Genomic DNA, 25,006 nt, shown 5'->3' with positions numbered 1-25,006 from the left:
CTACATTGTACCTACCCTCCTCTGGGACTCTATTGAAAATGAAATGTTTCACATTGTGAGGCTATCCTGTTAAATACACTTTCACTCAGCTGTCACTGTAACATACTAGAGCTATCTCCATCTCTTGTCATAATGTACAATAATGATTATGGTAGTTTAGATCCGAATGGGCCACTGGATTCCTGTTATTATGACCCACTTTTCATCCTGATCTTAAATGAAGCCCTTCTGGTTTTATTTTTTGTTTGTTTGTGGTTTACAGAGCAAGATTAGGAGAACCTGGGTTGTGGGTTTGTTTGTTTCATTTTGTCCAGTACCGAGAGACAAAATATGGATGGCCCTACTTGATGGGAGCCAGGTGGGAGAAAAGGCATAAGAAAGCTAACTCTCCCCCTTGTGCCTGATCTGATTGACAGCCATGACCCATATACAACTGGAAAGAAGCATTAATACCACCAGCAGTGCTAAACACCCCAACGGGTGTGTGATCTGGCCCCAGAGCCTTTCCACAATGCCTGGCCAACTGCAGTAGAATAAGGAGGAGGAATGTGTGAGTAAATGCTCTTCTATGGCTGTAACTGACATAAAAACAGGAACAGGAAAATTTATTCAACTTAATTTTGAACACACATTAGCACTGCACATGTAGCATTTTGACTGTCACTACTGGCATCATTAGCTATTCAGAAAATGGTGTACATAAATAAATACATAGGCAAGGAAAAGGAGCACAGAGGAGAAAATAGGACAACAATGGAGTACAGTTTGGGCACAAATACAAAGATACCACAAAATATATTGAGGAACAGAGAGGAGAAGAAAGAAATGCGAATGAACTAGAGAAGCACTGGGTCAGATTAAGAGCCAGGTATAAGCCTCTGTAGCTCCACTGACCTCAGAGCTATATTGTTTTATGCCAACTGAGGAAATGGCCCATTGTTTGCATACAGAGCACCCAGTAGGGTAGGCCAAGCTTTTTGTTGAAGAGATTATTCAGAATAAGAGACATACGTCCCAACTCACTTTGCTCAGGATTTCCCCGTGCTAGGTAACCATCTTTTATGAAAAAAATGGAACCACTCTTACAAAACACAGTTTAAATTACAGAAAAAAATGTTTGCAAACTAAGACTAATTTGTAAGTCATCAGAACAAGCTTATCCACTTCACTATTTTAAAGCTTTGGGCATGATGGGTAAACACTTCAAAAGCCAGCTTCTAAGTGTCTTAAAATTTTTACTCAGTATTCTAAATTAAAATTCACATAATATCAACACAGGACATATTGTCAGACCTTTCCTCCGTTTTTCTCTGGAAAGTGATGTATTGACATTAGATTTAAACTATGGATTTAACTATTTTTCATAATGAAACAGACATTTCAGACACAGTCTGCAACACTGACATCACTTAGCACCCAGAACCCAATCTGAGGCACACATGAATCAATGGGGTAAAAACCACCACCCAAATACTTGAGGCTACGATATTCATTTAGTGCCACCCCACTCAGCACATGAAAAAGTATGTTGGAACTTGGGCCCATGAAAGTCATTAGAAAGACTCACATTGACTTCAGTGGTCTTTGGATGAGACCTGGAAAGAGTACACTTCTAGAACTAGGAGTGCCAACCCTTGGACCATTTTCTTACTCTAAGTCACTTGTTCCTTTTTTCTCTTCCTGCAATCCTGTTGTATTACGGCAATGTTCGGTTTGACAAATTATCTTACTCACAAGTTTGCATCATGTTTGTTTTCCTTCTTGAGGACATAGTGGCACTAGCCAAATAATATTTTCATAATCACTAGAAATCTACATAATTTCCTATTGTAAAATGAGTCCTTCAGATCATAGTCTAGTCAGCTCAAGGCAACTCATTGTTCAACTTTGATAATTAGCTTTTGTTTAGTGATTTTGTTGTGTTCGTTTTGAGGGTATAAAAGAGCAAAGACTTGATGTGATGAGCGGGGATGACCCCTGTAGAATAATGTCCTTACTTAACCACAGCCCTAGAGTCAGGATGTTAATTGGATACAGCGAATAAAGTATACAGATTAATGGAAACAGTTTCCTGTGGTAAATGAAATATTTATGTAGTAATTAAGCTTAGTTTAAGAAAATAAACACAAACAGTTACAGTAAAACTATGTGTCTACAAGAGACTAAACTCATTTAGAAATATCTAGAGGCCAGTTTGTGTAAAATAATGCATTACTGTCTCACCAATTATTTGTGCCACCAAGAGAACATATGCCTGGAAAAGTCTCTGCAGCCCTTAAGGGTTTATTTTAGACTGCATACTTGCAAGATAGCCAGCAGACTTTCAGCAGATTATTTCAAAAATGTAACTTTAGAGAGATTTAAGAATCAGCAGTTGGAAAGGTAAAGATAGCTCTATGCTATACTGTACCTCCCTTTTCATTAAAAATATTTAAGAAACAATGACAGTGGGAAAGAGGTGGAGGGAGGGAAGAGGGTAGTTAATTTGTGGTTATTCAGAAATGTAATAATCCTGAAAAAAAAAATTCAGACGTAGGTGTCTAAAGTTCAGCATATAAATCCATACTTAAAAGTGGTCTAGTTTTTTCAGCGATACCGAGTACTCACAGCTCCTATTGACTTCAGTAGGAATTCCAGGTGTCCAGCACTTTAGAAAATGACACCACTTATTTAGTTCTGTTTAGGTGCCTAAATGTGGCTTTTGGTCCTTAATTTTAGACAGTTGTGTTTGAATATGCTGGCCCCTGATTTTTAGTGTAAAATTTTTCCTGCTGTTGCCTTAAGACTTTTGTATCATCCTAGAAATACACCTAATGGGGTCTTTGCCAGATTGATCCTGGCCATCCAAATTTCATGCTTAGTACAGGATAGTCTATTTGACCTCAAGTCTTATCAACACAGTATCTATCAACCTCCATCTGATAGGTCATACATCAGGACTCGGACGTGGGCAGCCAGGTTAGTGGCCAGGCATAATTCAAGAGTCCAGGGGCCAGAAGCCAATTACCAGGAGTTAGGTCAGGGTGGAATGCCAGGAGATCAGAGTTGAGAGACAAACTAGATAGCAGGGATTAAGAGTCAGTTATCAAGAATCAGCCCAAGTCAGGATACCAGTAGGTTAGGTTCAAGTAACAGAACCAGAAGGTAGGAACCAGGGAGGCAGTTTACCAAGAGCCAGGCCAAGTCAGGATACCAGGAGGTTGGGATCAGGTGATGGAAATGAGGACAGGAACTAGGAGGCAGTTATCAAGAATGAAGATACCAATAGATCAGATGACAGGAACAGGTAAACACCACACCAGCAGTCCACAGCAGGGTGAAGACCAATTGCACATATAACTTCCTGTTTCTTCCTCTGGCTTAAATAGGGGCTACGGCTCAATCAGGAGCTCCCAATCAGAGTAAAGTGGCAGGGCTTGTGCTAGTTGGACTTCCTAGACCCCAGTGCCAGTTGTTGTCTGTGAGCTGCTGTGTGGAGGATTGAAAAGTGGTGACTCCCAAGATGGCCCCTGCCTCAGATCTGGGTTCAAGATGCAGGAGGCCTTACAACAGGAAAGTTGTGTAAATTGTTATCTAGAAACTTACATTACTGTTATTTAGGCATTTGAATTTAAAATGTGGTTCCATTTGGGAATGTCTCAAGTATGATTTTTTGGTAGACAATCAACCTGACTGCTAAATGTATATGCTACACTGTCAGCCTGCTTCTCTGTCACAAACTCTTGATATCATCCTTTGCTGATTCTGTAAACTGTGAAAATATGTTGTAAAAATAACTAGAATTTATTTGTTTACAAATAGCAGGTGACACTGGAATATCCTTAAGATTTGTGTTTGATACTGAATGCCTGTGCTTAAATAATTATAATTATTTTATGCTATGACATAAGTTTTACTGGCACTTTAGTGATATAAAAACACAAGGGAAAAAAGTTTCATGTACCTGGTGTTGTCCACTGTTTATAGAGAAGTATTTTACATGTCTTGATCTTCAGCTTCAGACTCACTACTCAGTTTACCTTTCTCCTGGGGAGGCTTCCATCTGAATCCTCAAGTCATCTTATACTTTACTCAAAACAGAATTACTAAATGATGAGGCTTGCTTGAATCTGCCTTGCTCTTTGGTGGAGCTGAGTCAGGACAGACTATGATGCAGATGATAAAAACAAAGCCCAAAGATGTTGACTTCTCTATTCATTTTAATGTACTGCTGACAATGGGAAACCAGACTAGATGGACAAGTGGTCTGAACCAACAGAGAAATAAGATAGCTCTAGGTAAGTTTCAGGTTCAGAAATAACACTAGGGAACTTTCAGGAAGTGACTGAAGTAACTTCATTCATTATCACTCACAGTCCCAGTTTCTAAAACCTCAGTCTATTTAAAATACTTATTTTGTATGGTGTTACCTACTTTAGGCTACCTAGGGAGCAGAATAGCATTGATGCTTAAGATCAAATTTGTGAGGTCATGTTTTTGTAGTCTTGTCCTGAGATAATCATATCAGAACATACTTTGAGAAGGAATTTGGCAATTTACACAGGGTCCTTTGTAAGACTTGAGCCAAGGTGTCCAATCTGAAAAGCTTTCCGTTCCTTTCACTATTACATTCAAAATCATGGGCAGCTGTTAAAGCCTCCTACAGACATCTTGCAGCCTAGATATATCTTGATCCCATCTCTATTGAGTTTCATTACTTCTCTGCCCACAATCTCATGATAGTAGATGTTATATTCCAAGATGCTCTGATATCATTCAGAGGATCTTTCATCATTTGACCATTTATTTCACCCAATATTTCCCTTGATAGGTTTCCAATATTGCCAACTGTTGTCATTTCAACATGAGTTTCCATAACTGTGTGAAGGAATCCATTGAAAAGTCAATTTATTGCATTGCTTTCTGATCCTCTGAACCTTCTTATTAATTGCATTGTTGATAGCATTCTGGTTTCTTCCAAAGAGACTGGGGATTGCTGCTTGCGAGTCAACAGACATCACAACATCCACTTCTATTTCTGCTTTGTTTACTTGTTGCAGTGCAGTGAAAATAGCTTTCAATTCAGCCATAGAGTTCGAACTGATATATCATGAACCAATCCTGTTTCTTGTACTCGCTCCATTAGGCCACAGGATGAAGACACCAAATCCACCATTCTTGAAGGATTTATCTGATGAATCATCCATTTATACATGAATCTGTTTGTCTTGTTACTGATACTGTTGGATAGTCTTTTCTGCAATTTTCCTTAGGGTGGCCAAGTCCGTGTGTTCTTTCAAGCAAAGTTTCAAATGGGAGAGAAATTTACTAAAACAAATAGGTTCATGTGTAGGAATTACTAGGGAAACAAAACTTCTTCACTGACTCTGCCTTCCTAACATCATCAAGTACTTCCATTTCTTTCATAGCCTGTACACACCCTGAAAAACAAGACGATTGTTTCAGTCTTGATTTCTTTTCACAATTTCTGAATAGACCTGAGCAGTGATGCTCAGGGAAAAAAGACAATTCTCATACCAAATGAGCTGTTCTTCTCTATGATTCTCAAGATGTTGAATGTCAGATTCTTGTTCACAACTTGCTGTTGGAGTAGATCTTACAGCTCCAATTATTGTGTGAACTACAGATGACTGCACAAGATTACTGAGAGCAATATGTGACTAGACAGGTAAGGCATATTCAAGTACTGGATGAACTACTGAGCAGTATGTTGCTTTCAGTGTCCTACCACAGGAATCCCAATAATTACTGGCAACACATCACAGAATATTCAATCTCTGCTTTGGCTGTCATCTTTCTGACATGTGGTCCAAACCTTACTCCAAGTACACTGGGTTCTTCTCAACAGCAATACCATCATCATCCAGTGTAAGTATTGGACTTCAAATGAGCCTTCTGTGATTTGTAGTAAAGAAGGCAGGCTATTTTTTCTAGTTTCGGCTGGAATTTATATTCCTTTGCCGATCTAGTTACAACAGCCAAGTTCTCATTCAATTCATTCTCCAGTACATCTGTTTCATGAACCAGGATACAAAGTACAATATTGTCTGCATAGGTGTATACAGATGATTTCAAGTGTCCTGAGATTCCAAAGGAAAGGATTACTTAAAACTGAGCCCTGGAGAGCTCCCACACTGAGCAGCCTTGTCTTTGAAAAAGTATCATTTAGTTTTACTGCTATTTTTATGAACTGTAGGAAATCCCTTATCCGAAAGTACATTTTACCACGGATTCCCATCTCATTGAGTTTCACTAAGTGCTTATTATGCCAAACTCTATCAAATGCTGCACTAAGATCCAAAAAGAATCCTGTTGATGATTGACATGAGGGCATCTGAGGCAGGAATAAAGAGAAAGATGGAATAGTGGAACCTTAAGGTAAGTGGTGTTTCAAAATGATATCCACACTGATAGCATTTGATTGGTTTGTGCTGTACTCTGCCTTTTGAATACCCTGTGTCCTCAGTCACAAGTAAATGGTTTTCATAAAAACTGTGCAAATGCAAACTTTATAATTTGATTCAGCAAAAAAGCTTATCTGAAATCCTGGAAACATTTATCTTGATGTCTAAATTAAACATATTAAATTGGCTTACACCACTTTGGCTTAGTGATTTATATGAACCAAGCTCCAGTAATGAGTATTAGAAGGACCATTTTTAACCCTCTCTTACAGCATAATTTATAATTGATTAACCTTATGTGCTATAATGGAGTGAGAGAAATAGGAGGTTATGCAAAGCAGATATCCATTAAATTGCTCAAAATGTTATCAAACTACAATCACAGAGGAAGAATATCTCAAATGCTTTGGCTGCTTTGCACAGAAATGGGGGAGTGGGAAAGAACCACAGGGCAAAATCCCTAAATGCCAATATAAAAAATAGTGCAGTGTTATATGTTCTTTAAGGCACAATATTTTCCTCCTGATTAAAGGATAGTATTGGACATCTTTGGATTGCTGAACTTGTAGGTTACAGTATAAATGGAGTTTTATCAATTCTGAAATAAAAAAAAGAAAATCTTAACAGAGAAAAACTGATAAGAATATAAGCAGAAAAATCTAGTTACCTTGGATATGATTTCAGATGCCAAGGCAACCTCATGGCTAATTTCAAAATGTTCCACAAGAAGATCCTTGATCTCCTTTTTCTGCTTGACCTTTGAAACACAATAGCTGCCCTTTTCTCCCCTTTCCCCATCTCCTACCAATCTTCATATTTTTGAGAGGGCTAATGGAACAGACAATACGTTCCCTGAGGACTGGAGATGAAGACTCAAAGCTCCTTGCATTTCATGTGAGTTGAATTCTGGAAGTGGATTATGGATCCGTTTGGTAGGGAAATGTAGGGGGGAAATATGAAGCCTGTTCGTATAGTACATTAAAAAGTTCTTTTACTGTACTTCACACTGCTAATCCTCTCAGTCATTGTTGCTTTTATGCATAATTCCCACACCCAGTGGTGCTGGAACTAGGGGTGCTTTGGTTGCTACTGTACCCCCTGGCTTAAAGTGGCAATAACAAACACCAAATGCATAGTTTCCATCGTCAGCACTCCCACTATAAAACTGCACCATGACAGACTAACAACTGTGGTCCAAATTCTGAAGTCAATGGGAGTTAAATCTATGAAACTCAGTTCAGAATTTGACCCTGTAAATTACTGTCTCCTCAGGAAAGAAATCTTTAGAATAGTCTCTTTCATCTTTGTTTATTCCAGAAAACAGGAATTAAAACAGTTATAAATTCAATGATAAACTTGTATCTGCACATGCTTGTACCTTTCCAAAATATTCACCTTTCAGACTGAATTTTGGTATACTTTATATAGATATATATATATAAAGTAAAAATTAACAACAGCAAGAGTAAAATACTGGTAAGCTGACAAAATACTGTCTAACAATAAGGTCATACAATTTGTTACTGCAAAATCTTTCACTAAAAGCACAATATGGGAATTCTCTAGATAGATGTTCTAAAGTACTGGTCAATTACTTGTCCTTTTTTAAAAAGTTCTATGAAGTAAATATACAGTAACCAGAAAGGAAAAAATGATTTTACAAAGCATTAAGGTGAAAATTCAGTATTGCAGACAGTCATTCCTGAATAAAGGATGAGGGCTTCTCTGAGTTGGAAATCTACCATCAACTGATATTTCTTTTTTAAATATATTGTTGGGGCGGTGCCAAATTATTATTATGAATTACTGTGATTGATATGAATGAATGTGGTGAACATGAGTTTGGTGTGGCTTGGCACATCTGAATTGGCTAGAGGATTCTGAGAGCAGCGTTCTCTTAGCATCAGACCATTTGTATGGAAACTTACTAAGAGTGCTGAAATTGCACTTGAATGGTAATCAAAGGCTCTGTGTGTGTGTGTGTGTGTGTGTGTGCGCGCGCGTGTTTTAACCTGAAACTTTGGTCATGTCAGCTGATGGCTAGCTCACAAAAGTAAATATGCAGAAAACACGTGACTAGTGAGCTTGGTAATGAATGACCTGGGTCAAAATGACCCTTTAGGATGGTACCACACTAAGAGACAGGGCCGGCGCAACCCATCAGGTGACCTAGGCGGTCGCCTAGGGCACTAACATTTGGGGGGCAGTGACCGCGCGGCCGGATCTTCAGCTGCCCCAGTCATCGGCAGTATTTCGGGGGCGGAACCTTCCGCTGCCTCTGTTGGGGGCGGCATTTCAGGGGCGGGACCTTTCGCCGCCTAGGGCAGGAAAAAAGCTGGCAGCGCTCCTGCTAAGAGATTAAGTGAATGATTGATGAGAGAGTAAATATCAAATGGCCTTTGGTCTGTCTCTTTTTGCAGCCTCTTCCAAAATATTGATCAGAAAAACAAGTAATGAAATGCCCACAGAGCATATTTCTGGAACATGTGATTCAAAAGTACTATGAATATCATACTTGCAGTGTTAGTTAGTTCCCCCATTAATATCTGCAGAAGTCCAGAGGGTCTCAGAGTAGCCAACACCCTGCTACAAGAGATTTTTGTAGGACTTTTGAACCAGAGGGCCTCGAGTTAGCCAAAACCCTGCTTCAGGGGACATTTGACATACCAAGTACTTGAGAAGAGAAAAGAAGAAAAGAAGTCTCCATCTATGCCTGGTAGGTATACCTGCTTTGTTTGCCAATCAGGATACTGTGTAGGGCCAACATACATACTGAGGGTTTGTGCGTGGGGAATTGAGGCTTATTAGGAAGATGTATTATATAACCTTTTGCTGCTTATGTGATTCTCTCTCAGATAAACTGCTTTGCATTGAGCTCATTGTACTGTATCTGAATTTTCACTGGTACTGGTAACAATCTGCCCAGCTGTAGGCCATTAAAGATCCGTTTCAACCAGGGCCGGCTCTACGAACCAGCGAAGGAAGCCGGTGCCTGGGGCGGCCAATAGAAATGGGCGGCACTCCATCCGTTATTGGGGCGGCATGTCCAGGTCTGCGGCAGCAGTTCGGCAACAGGTCTTTCAGTCCCTCTCTTCCTATTTGGCGGCACCTCGATCGGGTTTTTTTTTTTTCTCTTTTTTTTTTTTTTTTTTTTTTTTTTTGCCCCAGGCCCTAGCAGGCACCTCCCACAGGACTGAAGCCCCAGTACCCCCCTTTCCGGTGGGCAGAAGATCCTAGTCCCACCACCCTGCAGTAGGGCAGAAGCCCCGAGCTTCCCCACACCCCAAGTCTGGTAGTAAGAGAAATGGGGGGGGGGGGTATGGAGGGCGCCACAAGCTGCACTTTAACTGTAAAAGAGCCACATGCAGCTCACGAGCTGCAGTTTGGCACCCTCTGCCTTAAACTCATTTAGGTCTCCTGCACTTGGTCTGTGAGTTCTGTCCTGCACCTCAGAAGTACAGCACAGAATCTCATTAACTTTAAAATCGGAAGTTTCTTGTGATGAATTTGAATTGCCCATATACAATGATGAAGATTCTTTATCCTGCTACTTTCCGTTTTTATTGCAAGCTTAGACATAACTCTCTTTATCTCTACTGGAAGTAAATGTAATAGCCCAACTGAGACAACAGAATTGTTGAAATCAGTGGTCCATATTTAAATGAAATTGTAAATGGTGTAAGGATATGCAACGGTGGGCAAATTTCTCTAACATACACACACACACACGCGCACGTGCGTACGCACACACACTCTAAAGATAATGCAGTAGTTAAATCTAAACCTGCTGAGTTCTCAAGCAACCCCAGATCTCTCGTTTTAATATTATCTTCCAATATTCCAATTTTATGAAGTATAAAAGCATTACCCTTAATCAGAGAGAGTTTAAAAATGTGCAGTGGAGGATTGTTAATCTGTAACTTTCTCTACTAAACTAACAAAGGATTTTTTTTTTCAGAATGCATCTTCTCCAACTCAGAAATGTTGGGGCTAAACAAATTTAATTTAATTTCTAAGTGAGACTAGAGTGCTTGTACAGCTGTCAGACAATATTTATGATTATTTTCTATTGCAATCTTTGATGGAGTTTTTTGTGAAGGTACTTTTTCCCCTTCAGCTCTCACCACTTCTAAAACTGTTACTGTTGATTGAGATTGTGCTGGAGATAAGGGAATCACAGCTAGTTCTCCAGCCATTACATATTTCAGAAACATTTTGATTGATAAATATTTGGAGTGAATTTTAAATAGATTGACTCAAAGTAATTATCTTTGGAGGATGAGCAAAATATCTTTAAGACAGAACATCAATTTCCAAGTAGGAATTTTAAATTGCTGAGAGGATTAACAGTCTTCTTTTCTACCCTATTAGTATTTGGAGTCTGATTCTGTCACTGAGTCACACACAAAAGGAGTTCTACACCTGGACAGATGGGAGGATCTGGTTATTAATAAACAGCAGAGATGGATGAAAACATTCGCATTACTGGAAACATATAGATGTAGATACACACACACACACACACACACACACACACCCTTCATTTCTGCAAAAAGTGAGACAAATGGCACTTTGGGTTTCAGCTATTCTCTGCAAAAAGGGGTCATCTCAGGCAAAACCCATAGAGATTTTTGATCCTCCAAATGGTAGCTTTCACACCGTTTCAGAATGTGAGCAAACATAGGAATTGTTCTTTCATTTAATGGTAAATGTCAATATTTGCACACTTACTATTACTAATTATTTATATTGCAGTGGCACTCAAGACATACTCGTTGCTTTCCAAACACAGAGAAAAGCACAGTCCCTTCCTTGAAAGTCATACATCTAAAACAAAACTCACAGAAAGAAAACTCTGCTTGCTGAAGGAAGAGGCAGAATTTTTATCATTTATCTGTATTTTCAAGCTCTTTAGATCTTGGAAGTATCATTTTTCACGTAAGAGTATTATGAAAGTAAAAAAGAAAAATGAAAGTTAGAATTGTCAGACACAGCTTTAGTTGTCATTATCTACTATAGGGAGTGACAACTTTGTAATACATATGGGCTCTCACTAAACTAATAACCTTCTTCCATTCTCATGATCACTTCTCTTTCTTGTTTTGAGGTGAGGACACATGAATGATTTGTATAATACTATTTGGCAAACTTACATTTTCTTCAAAGTAATAGTATTGCCTGTGACAGCCAAACATAGAATAGGTAGTTTCCTCCAGAATGTCTTTCTGATTCATCTCTGTCTTTCCTGACCTTCAGTATTGTTGTTTTTCCAGTCCTGGGCCAAAGCTCATGCTATCAGTGGTGGTGGAGTATTTGTTCTGTGGTTTCTTCTGATATAGAAAGCTATGACTAGCATTAGGAAATCATCGTGTTGGCCATCAAAATCAAGCACAGATAGAATGACCAATAAGGATCTTTCTACATATCAGTTGGGAGAACCATATCAAACCCAGCAAATCTCTCTCAACCCCAATGAAAAAGAAAGTTATTTAAGTGGTCTTAGGTCATCGGCTTCCTGCCTCCACACACACACCCCCGCCCATCCCAGTCAAACATACATAACTTCCCTGAAGTTCTGGTTTGAGAGAATGAGAGAACTCCACAACATATATATGTTCTCAATTTCTTTTATACTTCCAGTTGAATTTCTCTTTCCAATTTTAGGAAGACTAATGCTCTGACCTGGGCCTGTCTAACTGGTGGCACATGAACACTTGATTACTTGGGCTGGGTATTCACACTCTACCATACTACAATAATACTGGTACAAAAAATGCTTTGTGAAGCGTCATATGAAATATTCATTGTAAAATGAATGTTGTGATGCTAGCAGGCCAGGTGCCAGCTCATGCCAAGGCCCCTAGGCCTCACAGAACATAGACAAATGCTTAGCTAGAAACTACTCTGGTTCTCCTGTGTGTTAGTATTGTTAAAATAGATATTAGATTTATAAGAATGTGTGTAGCCTTTCTGAACTACTTGTAGGATGCTTCATGTATTGATCTTACTCATGTTATAAGGTGGTATTAAATGCTTGCATTGTAGTCCTCTGTAATTGTGTAAATCAAACAGGAAAGGAACATTAATTAATGTAGAAATACTGGCTTCCTACAGAAGGTGTTGGGTCCTGCCACTAAGAAGGCCCATTGAAAGCAAATAAGCCACTGTGAAATGTCAAAGAACAAAGACTTTGTTGGTTGCTCTCTCCCCCCGCAACACCCAAGAAAAGGAGATCTGCAGGTGGACTCATCCCATCAGCTTGAACTAAGGGTGGAAGGGAATAAAAATCCCTGACAAGAAGGAACTATATCTCTATCCTGCTTGAACTCTGAGGGGCAAAGATTTCAAAGCATAAGCAAGAGTTCCCCATTGCTTGGCCTGGGCTAGCCCTAAAGGACATATAGAACTTGCACATTATAGCTGTTTCTATTACCTTTTGGAACCTAAGACTAACTCATTTGTGTGTGTATGTTTACCTGCTTTAACCTTGTAATTAATTCTTTAATTTTTTTCCTAGTACGTCCCTGGGCCCGCGCCGCTTCCAGCAGCTCCCAATGGCCTGGAGCAGCGAACTGCGGCCAGTGGGAGCCGCGATCGGCAGGACCTGTGGACGCGGCAGGTAAACAAAGCCAGGGGCTTTTCCTACACAAGTGGCGTCCCAAGTTCGGGAAACACTGTATTATAAGATTGGCTATAAGTGTTGTCGTTTGTGAGAGATCTAGGGTGTAACTGACCTCGCTAAATGACTGGTCCTTTGAGACTGGGAATAACCTGAATATTATTGTGATTTTTGGTGTAAGGGACCATCTATCACAAAAGCAAGCTTGCTTGGTTGGCAAGATAGAGTGGAGTACTGTACTCAAGGGGACTGTCAGTGATTCCTTATGAAGGCAGTTATAGTGCTTGAGGAGTTCACACTTGATACTTCATTGATGAAATCCAAGTATACAATTCAACCAATTTGGGGTTTGTGCACAGCTTCTTAATGGGCTGTCCTGAGGTTGGTACTCATACTTCTGAGCCACTCTAGATCGTTTCACATGTGTGTTAACTTTATATATGAAGTTATAAATTCTCTCTGTATGATGTTACCAGAACATGTTTAAGAGCAGAGAGTCTAGCCTAGGTAAAGGTGATAAACCCAGGTAAAGGTGTTCTAGAGAAAGGAATGTGCGTTTACCTCACTTTACATATTACCTGCCAATAAAGCCAGTGAGCTAAACTCTCAGGTGTTATCATGCTCCTGAACTCTAGAGACTGAGACTCTGCACCTCAGAGAGACACCAAAGGCAGAATCACCAGTACACCTTCCTGACTTGTAAGACAAAACATTCAGGGGTGCTTATATAGTATTGTTGGAAACATAACTGATGTTGGCAAGGTATTTTGGTGTAAATCCTAACTATGTCAGCTGCATTTCTTGAGTTAAACTATGTTAGAATATGTAACAGCACATCAAATCCACAGAATATGAATAGAAATAATTTATCAGCAATTACAATACCATAATGAATGTTGTAACTAAAAACATTACCACTAGTTTAATCCATATACTGGTTACATCCTAGATTTTGCCTCTATCAGCAGCATTTCTAGTCAACTCTGCTGTGATACGTTTATGTTGGGTGGCTAGCGGTGAAGGGGACTGAGAAGTAATTGTTCACAGTTAAGGTACTTCATATTAAAAACATTGTAGTGGTAACTCACATTGCAGTTTGCATCTGAATAAGACAATTACTTAGACTATAGCGAATAAGTGTTAATTAGTGGGATGACTCCAAAATACAGAGACAAAGTCATGAGAAAAAGCTAAAAACCTGGGACAGTATACCAAAAATAGGACCTTTACTAATAGAGATACATTATAAGAGGATTCTTTCACAACACATGGGGAGTCAACAGAGGTACAACATATTAGACAGATAGGTTTGTGTCTATCAGCAGCAAAGTGAACTACGTGAATCATGGCAAAATATGGTTTACAGCCTATGTAGATAACATGGTTCAACTCCTTCTTTCATTAAAGTACTTGTCAATCTTCCACAACTTTCTTTCAATTTCTTCCTCCTCAGTGGAGCTATTCACATATTTCTTTAGCCTTTTAGTGAGTGCTAGGATTTCTTGATGTGCTGTGGTAATGCAAAATTATCTCCGCATTAAAGGGAAAACGTTCAGACCTTCCTTGGGTGACCAGGGCAAAATTATTAGAAAGGTTTCTTGTGCACAGTGGTGATACAAACACCTAGTGCTCTTGGTAATGGTTTTGTTTATGCTTGGTCTCTCAATGAGATATTAAGAATTAATATTATAATCACAAGCATGCTGCATAATGTACCAAGATGTATACATATCTTACAAATAGCTTACAATTTATTTACATGACAGAAAAATTGTAACTCCTCAGCACCCAGTGCAAATGGAGTTTCTATATCATAAAGGTCTCCATTTCATTCTAAATGCCGTAGGTATATTCAGTAAGCAATTTATAAGGAAATGGCCAATCCTTAAAAAGACAAATGCATTTTCAGTAGTTGATGACATGGCATAACCTTCAAATAAACCATTAAATATACCATAAATAAACCCCTCTAGCTGTAGGAAAAGCAAGAGCTAGAAAGAGAACACATACAGCATCCATATACAAAAGGAATTAAAGTGGAAGTTTAAGGATGGGAATTAGACATGTGAATTAGAAAAGAATGGAAAGCCAGAAGTGTATGGCCAAGAGGTGGGAGTTAAAAACCAAACAAATAAAATTAGCTTATTTCTCAGTGAGGTTTAAAGAGAACAACAAGTCATTCAATTAGAACCCAGATGGAGGCAGGGACACCTGTGAAATTTGAAAGCACACAATAGTTTACTCTATGTGCATTGTGTGTGTGTGTGTGTGTGTGTGACAAATATTTATTACCCAGAGTGAAGAATGTAGTGTATTTTGTCATGCAGCCAAGTAGTGTACAGCACTGTACAGCAAACTCAAGATTGGCAGCTACAGCTTCTGAAAGCCAGGATTTGCTAAAATTGTGAATGGAAAAGATGCAGAGTGATTGCTATATAGAGCAAATACGTAGATGATAGAGCAGAACCTACTTAATATGGCTCCCTCATCCTTCCAATGACGGAAGCCAGTGTTGTGGTAAAGAGAAATCAAAGAATTTCCCCCAGAAGGATCTCATCTACCTATATAGGCAGATTGAAATTACCATTCCTCATAGGAAGCCCCTTTGGGAGAATGGACCCATCTGGCAAAAGCAAACAGGTTGCAGTAGAAAAGGGAATAGAAATGGGGGTAAAATACTGACCCCATTGGGAATGCTGCCACTGATTTCAATGGGGCTATGATTTCATATGGGGAGTATCTGATGCTTCTGATAGCCACACAGGATGCAGGGATTTCTGGTCTTAAAAGCCATACTGGAGTTACACCTGCATAAAACTGGTGTAAAACAGTGGAGCATCAGGTCTGTTTTTTTAAAGAAAAAATGCAAATATAATTGCTCGCTCTTAAGGGCTTTCATGTGCACATGTAACTTCCAACATTAGAAGGATGCACATCAGGGAAAGAATAAAAACATTAACATTAAATTCTTATGTTTATCTTTTGTGTTTTCCTTACACAGTTCCCTGGCCTGTACCTCCCTGTCAGCTCTTTCCATCCCCCCAGCCCCCAACCCACACAAATAGCCCAACCACTAATTCTGTTGAGGGAAAATAATCTGCTGTGCATATACTTCATCACTGAACAATCAAACGCTCTAAACCATGCTTTCAAAGTTGGCTAATGTTAGTTATTTGCTGTTGCTAATGAACAATTTTCTATAAGACAAAAAAGTTTCAGCTGTTCCTTTTGTGAATAATGAAGTAATTCAAGCTGGGCAAGAGACTAATCAGGAAATGTCAGGTTTCAGTGAGGTGGCATTTGCAATAAACAAACAGCATTAAACATGCCACTTTTATAATAATGGGAATAAGCCATAACAAAGGGATGATTTCTTAGTTATATATACACATAATTGTCATTAATAATAAGAATTACCTATCTGCATCAAGGGAAAGAGACTGTAGTATATCGCTTATTAGGGTATATTTACCTGATGTAAAGCACCATGAAAAGTTATGATGCTTTAGTAATAGCTAGCCTTTGGGTATAGTCCTTCCCCACAACAAATATGAGTCACACCAGTGCTGAGGCCTCTCTCCCCTATCTCTCTGTACCTACTTTGTTTCCACTAGCATCTGATACCTTTGGTAAGCGCTAACTACACTTAAAAAATGGAGGGAAAAGAAACAAACTTAAACTTCCCTCTCTCAAAATTCAGGATTCAGACTAACACGGCTACCCCTCTGATACTTCCCTCTCTCAGTTTAATTAAAAGTGCTTATGTACACTATTGTTTATTCCTTAAAGATATTTAGGAACATACAGTGCTGTGTAATCAGATGCTGTTTTAAACTGGAGACAATATGAATTTTAGATTGGTAACATCAAAGAGAGTAACATAAATACTAAAATAACCTTTATCTGCTTCTCTCCTGCAGTTTGCAAAACAGATGCATTTTTAATGCAGATGTGTTAGGTACTGTCATCCCTCTAATGTCCTCGACAAAGACAATCCTGTGAGGGTGAATTGTTGGCCTCTCCTGTTTTCCCTGCCGTTAAAAAAGAACTATGTAAGTTGTAACTATTACATTTCTGAATTATGTCTACCTGAAACCAGCAGGTTGGTGTCTGAGACAGCATTAGCTTTTAATTTAAAAAGTTGTTTTTGGTTACAAAATGTATGCATTTAGAAACCTACTGTTGTATACCTAACTGGGCTAATGGGGGAGTTGAATATTTATGAAGCTCTATAGAACTATTTTTTCAGAAGAACATTTTGCTTGTAGAAGGGGAATTGGTTTATTGATTAATAAAGGCATTCCCTTGCATTAATAGCAACATTCTGTAACCTGACACGGAATGAAGTTGCCTTTGGAGCACATTATGGCAGAAGTTAATGGGACAGTCTCAATAAACTCAAACTGGACCATCAATTAATCTTTTCTTCAGGCAATGGACCACAGTACTCCTTGGTACAAGCTCTTACTATGCATATGTACAGCAACCAGCAGAATGGGGCCCTGCTGTCTGTGGAAGGCTATAGAGGCCATCGTACAACAAATAACTACTAACTATGCTTCATTCTGACTAGAAACATCCACCACAAAACTCCCACTAGTAAGAAAAAAGGTCCTGCCAATCAAAACCTCTACAATAACATAGAATGATTTAGTGATGACTGTGGTACTAGTTACTAAGAAATATTAATTGCTGAAAGCAATTTAGGGGCTCCAACCAGGTTGGCTTCTAGATGCTACTGCAATAGAAATATTAATTTTTAATGAAGTCCTAAGGAGAAGATTTTCAAAAGGCACAAAAAGCCAGTTAATTGCCAAACTTTCACTGAAAGTCAAGGAAAGTAGGGTGCCTAACTTCCATTTTTGTTTTTCGGATCTCTCCCTTAGAACTTTTTGTGTTTGTTTGTTGCTTTTTACATTTAACATTTATATTGCACTGATGCCTAGAAGCAAAGCACATCAGGATCCCATTGTTCCATGCACCATGTAACCATACAGTCACCAACAGTCCTTGCCCTAAAGCTCATTGATGGAGCTCAAAGCTATAAAAAAGCTCCCTAATCTCTTAGTTCTCAGACCCCTCTTGTACCTGCTAGAAAATGCAGTCCCTACTAGAGTGGTATAAAAATCTTTGCTCACTGCTTGTAAATCATATTCTCATAAACTGAGCAAAGCCTTAGGGTCAAATTTGCAAGTCTCAGTGCAAAGAGTTATATGCAGTTAATGCAACTGAAATATGGTTGAAACACTGACAATTTAAAACTTTTATTAAAACAATTGTATATCTTCTGGATATTATAAACACATTGAGGTATGCACATCTATCTCAGTAGATAGCATTGGGATCCTTAATTTTCCTCAATCTCTATCCAGATCTGATTTGTACAACTTTCTTTCTTATTTCTAGTGAGGAATACATTTAGAGGGGTGGCTCAAATCACCTTGACCCTAATGAAGTGTTTTACAGGTACATTTAAAATTTAAGTGCTATGTGCACTTCAAGGTATTGCCTTAAATACATCTTTGTACAGAAAGGTACATAATGTGTGGAAAGCTCTGCATGCTAGCAAGGTTTGCTTTGTTACTGGGTTAACGAACTGAACCTTACTGTTTGGCTCTCATGGGCTGGGAATGAAATAACCCCTTCTGGTTGCACTGGAGGTTCAATGAAAAAACGGGTATCTCAAAGGGGAATCATCCTTCCTGCCCTAACTGCTGTCACTTCCAGAGGCCACTCATTACCCCCTAAACATGCCCCAACCTCAACAATCCCACAAAAACCTCTGAGGTCCAAAGCAGCTGGTGCCGGAGCTTTTTCGAAAGGATATTGCTGTTTAGAGATGAGCAAGAGGAAGATTCACACCCACATTTGTTAAATATCTGTGGCCATGGCTCAAGGTTCAGAAATACATCAAAATGCAAACTGGAATCTCATTTCAAATGTCTTGAAGTTTGATACAAATATGCTGAATAGTGCTTGGGAAGGAGGCTGAGTATAGATCCAATGGCAACATTATAGGTCTAAACTATCATACCCTTTGTAGTGCCCTCTTCAATTAGGGTAGGATTGGAAACCTTTTGTCATGGTACTGGAGCTCTATCATGCGTGTCAGAATGACAACACAATACAGTTAAATGCAAACTATGGTTCAACAACCCTGTCATTCCTACAGATCACTCAGCCTAGTTCTTATGAATATTTTCAAAAATTTGAGATATTCTCAGATGTTTGGGATATATTGTACGTATACATAGTGAGAAGATGAATGTGATAATGAGTGTCATTCTTGGAATTACATGCCTTTTGTAGTAACAATTCATTGTTTGTTTGATTTACTCTAGGCATATGCCTTTAAGTATTAGTTTATATAAACACTGTTCCTTTCTAAGCGTAGTGCGCAAGGGATGCAGGCTCAGTGCTTTACTGAGCAACGGTATGCTTTCAGCCACTCCTGTGACAATTGATTTGTGACAAGGGGCTTCAACCCAATGTTCTCTCTGCCACAGTTATGTGAATAATGTATTTGCCAATTAAAATTAATTCAAATAAATCCTGTCATCCCAGGGAAAGGGCATAGCAAATCCAGGCAAAAAGGAATGGTAGACAGAGACTTCTTACAATCACACAAAGAAATCATCATAGAAGAGTAAATTATGCAACAAAAGGGAAATTATGGAGAAAATTCTCAAATTACAGAATACTAGAGGCCTTGGTCATAGCTAATTGGCCTATCACAAAGCTTAATTTCAGTTTCAGTTTAAATATAAAAAGAAGACATCATTAAAAATTGGTGGCCAGTGTTTCCTGTATATAAAGGACAAAGACAAGGACCCTTGGGCACTGGTTGTATGGCACAGAGAGAAGGAAACACTCATTGATTAGACGGAGGACAAGATAGTTAAGCAGCACTGTCCCCTTCACCACATAGCTACCAATGGCCCCTCACTCTACAGCAACAATACATACTTAAAGCTGTGCATTGGAGGGACACAGTTATCAGGCAGGTATAGCTGCTTTATGCAGCATGCTGCCATCAAAACATGTCCTAACTTACATGGTGAATTGCTGCATACGTTTCTACTCCAGGGCCTCAACCTCTCTTGTCAGGGAACAGTGTGGAAAACTGTGATGCAGGAGTCAATGGGAGCATGGCAGAACAGCCAATTATGTGGCAAGATCTATGGGAAGAATGATTGAGATATGTAAGTAGAGGCAGCCCACTACACACAAATGACTAAAGTTCTGCAGTGCCAGGATCATCTGTTCTCATGGATCCTTTACTGCTCTACATTTAGTAGACATAGTCCTTGCCCCAACATTACTGCTTTAAATCCAAGGCCACCTGCCAAAGATATGCAGTTCACTTTTTATGAAACTGAACCATGCAAAATATTTTTTGTGGATATTTTTAAAAATCTTCGGGGATTTTCCATGGAAAGAGAGACGACAAACCAATGTTTTTCAAATGGCTCTTCATTCACCTTCTGTGTGTGCTTGATCATGTGGGCCATTTTGTTTGCATTCTATTCTACTATATGTGCAGTAGAACTTCATTTCTTGTGTATATGTTATATTGTTTTAAACTCTGACGGTACTAATTTGACAAATGTGATCTCTTACTGTTGACAAAGGTTTTCACATTTCTCTTCCTAAAGATTCTCAGATCACTTGGGATTTTTCTTATTCAGATTGAATTTGTTAATTACCTCAATCCGAAGAGAATTTATTAATCAACATCACCACATTGTGTGTGTGTGTGTGTGTGTGTGTGTGTGTGTGTGTGTGTGTGTGTACTATTTATTTCATTTGAACTCTTTCATCATCAACATCATGTCTTCTGGTAAATAGTTGATGCAGCCTTTCCTGTAATGCAGCTTTTCATACAATGAAGTTTAATCATAATAAAGGTAATTATAGTCATTTAGATTTATCTGCTATTCCTCTTAAATTAGGCTTTACAAAATTTCATTTGAGGAGCATTCTGGAGAAGGAAGCATTGAATCAAATTAAGTTATTGACAGGAATCAGTGATTAAATGGCAGGTCCTGTAGTGGTGAAACTTGAACACAATATGAACCAAAAAATGTAATTAGAGATCAACATTTATGGTTCAAGGTTTCTAGCATTTCAGCTAAACAGAAAACTATAAACTTGTAGTATTCTCAGCCTCCAGTGGCTGCAGTTCTGGGAAGAGCATATTCAACTATTTAATGGAGTTTCTCATTCAGCTTTAGTGGGCTGATGATTTTTACCTTTGTTCAAGTCAGGTTTCAAACTAGAACCAGTTGACTTTTTGATAATGCATCAGAATTATGCACTTTGATGCATTTCTTAGATGGGACAGTTGTTTTGACCCAATTACTGGAACTGGCACTTCCAAGTCCCATTGAATCAGGGATTTCAGGACTAGAACATCCCTCCTGAAAGTACCAGCTGCAGAGGCAGAGATTTAGGAAGTAATCATAGTAAAAAAACAAACCCACTACAGGCACACACCAGGGAAACATGCATACAGATGGGAAAAGGAGGTGGTATCTTCTTACCCCCGAGTTCAGAAGTAGTCATGTTTTCACATTTTGTGTTCCTGAAGTATGTCTGATTTTAAAAGAAGAATTCTGTAAAGCTAGCTGAAGTATGCAAGGGTAAGAAAAAATGGAAGATATGGGAATGGAATAAAAAAGTAGAAAAGGATTAAGTAAACAAAGTCTTGGATGCCACTGATGATCAATATCAGCGTCACCAATGGAAATTCTTTAAGAGAAAAAACAATAGAATTAGTTGGATATCAGGCAAAAGAAATCATAACTGATAAGTGGTTTATATTTGGTGGATAATGTTGGATGACAGGATGAGGAATGTATTAGGCTCTTATTTTTCCCCTTAGTGGCATAACACACTTAAACTCTGATGCTATTCTTTCTATAGAGGGTTATTTTTATTGAGCAAGGTATTAAAATTATGTACATCTTTTTGTTAAAAGCAACCCCAAAACTAAAACAAAACACAGAATTTGCCTCAGAAAATGGTGTTCCTTCCATAATTCCCCCATGCCATGTGAGAGGTTACTAACTCAAAAATAGCTTGAGAAATGTAGTAATCGTGATTTTTTGAAGAAAAAAGCAAAGAGAAAGTCAAAAACTTTAAGGGAAAAATGGCCTGGAAATAACACCCCAAGGGTATGAGAGTAGTCAGGATACATATATATATATAACACCCAAAAGGACGCCTTAGAAAAGAGCATACCATTACTTCTCATGCTATCTTTTCATTGGGATTATTACCTGAGCAACAGCAACCACAGCTACATCCTCTCATGGTTATAAACCATCTGTGGCGTAAGTCCTTGGTGACTGTACCATGGATAGATCCAGCTTCATGATTGTGTCTTCCCCTGAACTACAGGTGGTGATCCTAGCTCCATGTCCCAAGAGAAAGGCAGCTGTCATGAATCTTAAAGCTGGTGCCCCCAAGGCTGCTGAGACATTGAAAGCCAATAGCATGGGAGCAGCTGAGCAGCTAACTTCACAGTTTATTTCCTCTTCCTATCACTGCTTATGCCTGAGAAGGAAGAGCAGCAACTTGAATCCACAAAGAAAAAACAAACAAAACAAATCATATTTGAGACTTGTACTTTGATCCAGCACTCAGGATTGGGGTAGGGTACTGCCTTCAGGAATGGAATAGGTGTCAGCATTGGGCAAATCATTCAGAAGATGCCAACTTTTCTGAGATAAAAAGTCTAACAACTGCCTCCAAATGCACAAATGCCTACTCTTCAGTAATAGAGAGTGCATTGACCCTTTCTGTGCTTTACCTAGTAAACTTTGCCTCTTATATAGGGTAGTGTTTTAAACGCTTTTCATGTGCTGGAGGGGGAAAAAACCTGCTGTTGCCTCCAACTAATTGGATTACAAGGATCACCTTCTCCCTACACCCACAAGTTCTAAAGCACCTAAATTAAAATGTGGTTTTGAGAGAGGCATTGTTGCTCACAGCCATCTTCCTCAATGCACTATTGAAAGCTGAAGCTTTAAGAGCCTTAGAGACAACCAGTATCCTCCTTTTCCCTCTTTTTAACTTGAAACTACACCCCAAAATGTCATGGAAAGTGTGTAAAATTATCATGGAAGTGATGAAAACTATAGAATAAATACAAATATTTTCAGAAATATTGCAATTAAACTTTTCTCATAAGCCTATTATAATAATTTCTTTGTAAACTTGTCACAGCAGGAAAATCAGAAGGCCTCCAAACTAACCTGCACTCCCTGGGTCAACTTAGGTTAACCAAGTTACATATGAGTATTTTAATGGTATTCTTTTTAAATACGTGATGTCTCTGGTGATGAATCACACCAGCTGACAACAGTTTATTAAAATAGCACCTAAAGCCCTGAATGAGACTGGAGCACAATTATGCTGGCCATTATATACCTACATAGTTACAGACAGTCCTTGCCCTGAAGACTTTATAATTAAGGCTCATGTTTGTCACGGAGGTCATGTATTCTGTGACTTTCTGTGACCTCCGTGACTTCTGCAGCAGTCCGTGCGGCTGGCCCAGGAGCCGCCTAAGCAGCTTGGGCAGCCCCTGGGCCAGTTGCACCAGTTGCTGCTGGGGCAGTCTTGCCCTCCCCCACCCCCAGCAGCAGGAGTCTGGGTGGGGTGGGTGCTCAGGGCTGGGGGTGCAGAGCGGTGCTTACTTGGGGGGGCTCCCTGGAAGGGCGACAGGAACTCCCCTCCCTCAGCTCCTAGCTCCATGTGCTGCCTCAGCCCACAGGCACCGCCCCTGCAGCTCCCATTGGCCAAAAGTTCCCAGCCAATGGGAGCTGCAGAACTAGGGCTTGGGGCAGAGCGAAGGCAGCAACTGGAGCTAGGAGCTGGAGATTGCTGCTCTCGACGAACCTGCCACAGCCCCACCAACCCCCCGCCCCCTGTGAGCAGCCGCAATGCCCCCCTGAGCCGCATCCCACAAGCACCAGTGCTGCACCCTGCCCCCGAACACCGCAGGGCTGCTCCCCCCAAGATTTAGTCAGGGATATATAGTCAAAGTCATGAACAGTTCACGGGCCATGAATTTTTATTTACTGTCCGTGACCTGTCCATGACTTTTACTAAAAATACCCATGACTAAAACGTAGCCTTACTTATAATCTAAATATAAAAGACAAAAGGGAAGGAGACAGGAGTATTGTTATCCTCATTTTAAAAAATGGGATGAAGTGACTTGGCCAAGGTCATACTGGAAGCTTGTCATAGAGTTTCAGGCCAGAAGGAACCACTAGATCATCTAGTCTGACCATCTGTCTATCACAGGTCATCAACCCCACCCAGGAACCTGCAAACCAAACCCAACAACCAAAATGAATCCAAAATATTACAGCCCACAGGCCACTAGACTATGTGCCATAGGAGAATAGGAGGGACTGAGATGCACTAGTGCCTGAGGCCTCTGCAATGGTAGGGAAATGATCAAGTGAAATACCTAGATAATCCTGGGAAGTGACCTGCACCCACATGCTGCAGAGGATGGCAACCCCACCCCAAGTTCACTGCCATTCTAACTTGGGGAAAAGTCCTTTCCAACCGCATATATGGGCATCAGTTAAACCCTGAGCATGTGAGCAAGAACTAGCCAGCCAAGCACTTGAGAGAGAAAATGCTTGGTGCCAACTCAGCGCTCTGACCCTCCCCATCCTATGTTCCATCTCCAGCCATGGCCATTCCTGACACATCAGAGGAAGGAGATTAAACACACAACAACCCATAATACAATGGATGGTGTGTATGTGTGTTTGTGTGGGGGGGAAATCTCTTCCTGGTCCTTTGTGATAGAGCCAGAAGTAGAATCCAAATCTCTCGAATCTCAGTCCAACGTTTAACTACAAGATTATCCTTCCTTCCCATCTCAAGCTTGTTGTAGTTGTTGTTTGTGGTGGTGGCTGAAGAGGACGTTAATGACAGTTTTATGTCTTGTGTTTGC

At 39.6% G+C, this 25,006-nt stretch overlaps 1 long non-coding RNA gene across 2 annotated transcripts; it reads left to right on the top strand.

Moving 5' to 3' along the window:
• The first annotated feature begins 8,750 nt into the window (after positions 1-8,750).
• LOC135973409 (uncharacterized) lies at positions 8,751-23,276 on the top strand. Of its 2 annotated transcripts, XR_010590241.1 has the most exons (4): positions 8,751-9,120; positions 12,922-13,023; positions 16,944-17,075; positions 17,455-23,276. It is a non-coding gene; the product is annotated as an uncharacterized LOC135973409 (long non-coding RNA). The 2 variants fall into 2 exon arrangements; XR_010590240.1 differs by having other exon boundaries at positions 16,944-23,276.
• Positions 23,277-25,006: the final 1,730 nt, after the last annotated feature.

Source organism: Chrysemys picta, chromosome 9, assembly GCF_011386835.1.
Source record: "Chrysemys picta bellii isolate R12L10 chromosome 9, ASM1138683v2, whole genome shotgun sequence".
NCBI lineage: Eukaryota > Metazoa > Chordata > Testudines > Emydidae > Chrysemys > Chrysemys picta.
Note: the sequence above shows the minus strand (reverse complement) of the source record. Positions and strands in the feature narration are given on the sequence as shown.